The following is a 5,282-nucleotide window of genomic DNA, read 5'->3' as shown; positions in this document are numbered from 1 at the left end:
TTGTCTTAGATACAAGCCTGAAAAAAAGTGTTGAGAAAACCACCCAAATCAATTGGTAATTCTACTTTTTCACCTCACAGGATGCACGAATGGAACCCACAATGTGCGACTGTTACTATATAAGCTAATTAATATTAGTTTCCGTTTAGGAGTATCTGCGGACTGATAGTATTATTTTGAACTTGCTCTTCTTATGTGTGTAATCTGTTGTTTATTTTGAGTCTCTTGTCATACAGCCTATTCCAAAATATCACACGTTTGGTAGCATTAACCAAAGATACTATGCAATTTTATTTAACAAAATTATAATAATTATTTGAATTTCGCACAACATGTTTGACGAATGTATCAACTGGAGACGAATCATCCTAATATAAGATCAGGGTAGAATCATTAAAAAACCTTAAAAATATTTGTTATTTCGTACGGAAATAAAGTGTCAAGCCTACACTTGGTCGAGGTACTTGACAATCACCATCATACAATGTATCGACGCCGTATTGATTTGCCGGGCCAAGGTCGGTAGAATGTGCTTTGTTACACATACCATGACCGATATTCAAACTTGTCAAGCAATCACAATTATCATCGTTCAAGCAAGATAGACTTTACTCCATTTTGTTCACGATACATGAAAGAATCCTGGGCTGCTTTGGGCGCTGTTCCTGACAGGACAACAGGGTTCCAGGGCTTGTTGTTCACTACCTTGCCAGCAGGTGTCGTTATGTGATCGTGAAAGGCCCTCCAAACCGCGTGTGCAGTAGGATGTTTTGAATCAAATTTCCACTTGTACGTATTTCCCGCGGAATCCACCCCTAGAATCTCAGTCGTATCTTCCTTGGCCCACAATGGCAACCTTCCAAAGCAATAGTAATCACGTGGGCCACAATTGCCGTAGGCATGACCGATGATGTCGTTCTCATCCGAAGCTGCCGGCCATTGGGTATTTGGCGACCACCACCAAAATGCGAGCCAGTTTCCACCATGCGTACATAGGGTCATAGGACGAGATGATGCAAAATAAAGTACCAGGCCTACGGAAGGACGAGGGGTGTTGCAATAATGATCATACAAGGCATCAACACCATACCAGTAAAAATCCGTTAAAACATTAATAAAAGGCAAGTACAGTATATCTTTCTTATCCACAGTGTTACTTTTAGGCCCGGGTAGGTGGTCTTCGGACACACGGGCAGTGGCGTAGTTAGCCCGACAATTTAGTCATGCTATGCTAATATTTTGGTGTTCATTAACTGTGAAAACAATGAATATCTAAAGAAATGAATAATGATAATAACATAAAATTTGCGTAGCATGACTAAATTGTCGGGCTGGCTACGCCACTGCACACGGGTGAGTATGCGCCCCTCTGGGCTTAATGTTGAGGCTATACATGGTCATCTAATTTTTGCAAGGTAGTTTGGATTTGGAAGTTAATTTTGGCTTCAGTAGACTGATCTTTTAAGTTATCTTAAAAATAATTCACGCTGAGATAATAATAAGATTAATCACCAATGAAACTTAATTTTCACCTAAAAACAGGTTAAAGAAGTCCACACGCAGACAGGCACTCATGAGCTATAACAATTTAAAGTGAATTTACAAATAAATGAAGAATAAATGATGTAGAAATTTATGTTCCAATTGGCCTTTCTATGCCTGCCCGTTTGTAGCAATATTTAATCCGTAGAAATGAATATGTATTCCGATAACTAATGTTGATGTTCACGTTAAAATATCTCTGATCCAAATAATTATTCGAATATTTTCAAAATATCATTTAAACTTTTTCAAAATATCGTTTAAACTTTTTCAAAATATCGTTTAAACGTTTTCAAAATATCGTTTAAACATTCTCAAAATATCGTTTAAACGTTTTCAAAATATCGTTTAAACTTTTTCAAAATATCATTTAAACTTTTTCAAAATATCGTTTAAACTTTTTCAAAATATCATTTAAACATTCTCAAAATATCGTTTAAACGTTTTCAAAATATCGTTTAAACGTTTTCCAAATATCATTTAAAATTTTTCAAAAAAATATCACTTCAAAGTGGAAACATCCTGGAAGCACCACACCAAACTCCCGCCAAAACTTACATGTATGGTGTTCGGACGATTCTTTTTGCAAAGTAATACGAACGGAGAACGAAAAATATGAATGAAGAAGTAAAACAAAAGGTTGCCAAACTGTTGGATGAAGCTTCCAAGCTTTTAGTAAGTGCCGATTCACAACCAAGTAATATCAACAACCCTACTCCAAGAAGCAATGCCGCCTCCAGCGGATCCAGCACGGCCTCAAGTTCTTTATCATTTCCATTGGGGGAAACGCTTCAGAGAGCACGCGGTATGTTACAAGCAAGTTCTTCGTCTGGACTTTTCAGACGGTTGAATAGAACTGAAAGATTAAGAGCATCGTCTCCTTATCAGCAAAACCGACAGTCGAAAACTAAGCCATCTAAGCAAAAGTGAAGAAAGCGATGGAGTTTTCATTGCTTAGATGTTGGGCGGATGATGATGAGGATGAACCGCATCATCTAAAGTGGGACTCAGTCCTGGCAAGTGGGATGCTGACCATTGATGAAGACGACAACGAAAAAAGCATCAGAAAGGCCATAAAAGATTCTCTTGCATCAAAAATTCCTGCCTTGGGTGATAATGATTTTGAGTTTGTCAAAATTAGACACAAGGCAATCACAAAGCTTGAGCTGGGACCAGGAACAGAATTTAATTACGCTGTAGTAAAAAAAATGGCTGGTCAAGGACAGATTTATGTCAAGGTGAAGCAAGGGTATGACTTCCTGTATGACTTAAATAAGGATGATGATGATGATGATGAGTTATTGAAGTCGTATGTGGAACCTGAAATTGAAATTATTAATGTTGATGCAACAAAGACAACAGAAAGTGCAGTTACCGCTCATGCTGGTACACAACAGCCTACAGAAAAAGATCCTGAGACTATAAAAACAATAACAGCCTCAACCAGGAGAGACCTCACCCTGTGCCAATCTTGTTGATAACCTCATTGATGAAATAACAAGTCAAAGTCTGCATGACCCAGTTGAAATCTTACGTTTCTTACAAAAGAACTTAGTGAAAGGAAGAGTGTTAGATGTTGAAGATACATCAGAAATCCCAGAAGGTGAAACTAACTATATTTGTGTTGATAGACATAATATAATGGGATCCACATTTTCAGAGCTGGAGGCAATACAAGATTTTCATGTCACATTTGAAGTTGACTTTATTGGTGAAATGGCTAAAGACGTAGGAGGTCCTAGAAAAGAGTGGATTCGTTTAATGAATGCAGCCATGAAGGACAAGTACTTTGACAAAGGTCTCCGAGAGTATCTAGCTGATGATTACTATTATGTGGGCATCATGATTGGTATTGCTTTGCTCCAAAATGGCCAGCTGCCAACCTTTATGCCCCATGATGTCATTGAGAGTCTGGTCTCACCCAATTTAAATCCTTGCATTGCTAAATTAAGAGAGGGTCTAAATGTTTTTGGCCTTGCAAGGATAATGGAGAAGTTCCCCATCCTGCTCCATTTACTCAGACACAACAACCAGACATTATCAGCAAAGATGGTTCTTAAATTGTTGGCACCCACTTTCTCTGAAGAAGGATCATCCATGTATTTTAAGGAAAAGGCATTATATGCTTTGTTCGTGAAGTATGTAAGGCAGGTTGCTAGTGGTAGGAGAAACCAATTACTTTAAGTTCTCTCTTAATTTTTGCAACCTGTGCTTCTGAGGAACCACCACTTGGATTTGTTGTTCATCCATCAATTACATTCACATGTAAGGATGAAGAGCCAATGAAGGTATGTACAGCATCTTCCAACAATATACAAATGGACAGGAATGTTATGAAGTACTCTTTGAATGCTTTAATTAATTGATTGGCAATGAACATGACAGTGCAAAATTATTGCATTAATTGTTACATCAGGAGTAAAGTTGTGAAGAGAAAAATAACAACTTGCTCTGTGATTCATGGTTTGTTAAATAATAACTTGTAAGCAGAACTTTATTTTCGTTTGTTTACACCTTCTGGCAAAATTTGACTGTAAGATTTTTGTTTTTTTCTATGAACCACAAAGTAAATCAGTTAACTGATTTCTTTAAAAAACATTTTAGGCAGTATTATGGGCTCCTTTTAGTCATATCAGTTAACCATCAAGCGTTAACTTTGCACATGAACTCCCATTAAACCAGACAAAAATAGTTTACATCCAAATTGCAGGAAAGAAAAGGGAAATAAGGCTCTGCTAAAACAGGCACCCTAATTTTCTTTAATTCTTTCTTTATTTTTAACAGGTATCAAGCAAATATGAATTTATACCAAAGGCTCACACCTGTACTAACAACATGGTCTTATCCATAGGATCAATCACGTCTGAGTTACCAAGTGAAGAAGAACTTTTTGAGGTTTTTGATTTTGCTTTTGCGAATGCTCACTTTGGAAATGCGTAACTGAGCGTACACTACTACCCAAACACATTGTTGTTTCATATTATTTGATAATACATCATTAACAATTTATCAATACTGTTAACAAAAAATCATGTGGGCAGTCAAAGTCAAAGAAGCCAATAGTTAAACTACACTTATGTTATTACTAAAGTTACCTCTTCCTGTTTATAGTATTACATGCCTAATTCATTAAGACCATTGATTAAGAATTGTATTCAACATATGCATTGATCTGAACATCACAGAAGTGAATTGAATGTCTTAGACTTTGAGTTTCCCACATGAATTTGATTTTAGGTTTCTAGTTCTTGTGTTAACATTTCAAAGGCATTGAAAGACCAACATTTTAGTTCTGTACATTGCAGAATTGATTGTCTGTTATATCATTTTTTCATGGTTTTCTATTTTTATTAGTTGTTAGATTTTAAGAAGTGATTTTTTAAACACACACTAATTTCTAATTATATAATGTTTCATAAACTTTGATAAAAGTTGGAAAAAACTTTGGAAAAAACAGGTTGTGTTCCTATTGGACAAAATTGCATTTAAATGTACTCCTCAAGATTTTGCACAACTAGAGCTAAAACATCAGCATAAACATCCATACCAGCTTTATCTGATGGTCTATTTAGATTAATTTGCTGCAAAATTGAATCAGATATTTCTCTCTCATTTATTATTTGCACTGGTTCAACAACAACACCTTCATCATCTGACAAAGGACGTGGGCCATCAGGATCTTCACCATAATGTTGATCAACAACTAAGTCATCCAATCCATGACTAAAGCGCAATGGATT

At 36.2% G+C, this 5,282-nt stretch overlaps 2 pseudogenes; one reads left to right on the top strand and one right to left on the bottom strand.

Annotated features, from left to right (window-relative positions):
* Positions 1 to 416: 416 nt before the first annotated feature.
* On the bottom strand, positions 417 to 1,575 carry LOC114535589 (annotated as a pseudogene).
* Positions 1,576 to 2,480: 905 nt separating this feature from the next.
* LOC114535588 lies at positions 2,481 to 4,813 on the top strand (annotated as a pseudogene).
* Positions 4,814 to 5,282: the final 469 nt, after the last annotated feature.

This window comes from Dendronephthya gigantea, unplaced genomic scaffold, assembly GCF_004324835.1.
Source record: "Dendronephthya gigantea isolate DGI-Jeju-01 unplaced genomic scaffold, DenGig_1.0 000121F, whole genome shotgun sequence".
NCBI classification, from domain to species: Eukaryota; Metazoa; Cnidaria; class Anthozoa; order Malacalcyonacea; family Nephtheidae; genus Dendronephthya; species Dendronephthya gigantea.
This window is presented reverse-complemented; position numbering and strand designations above follow the sequence as displayed.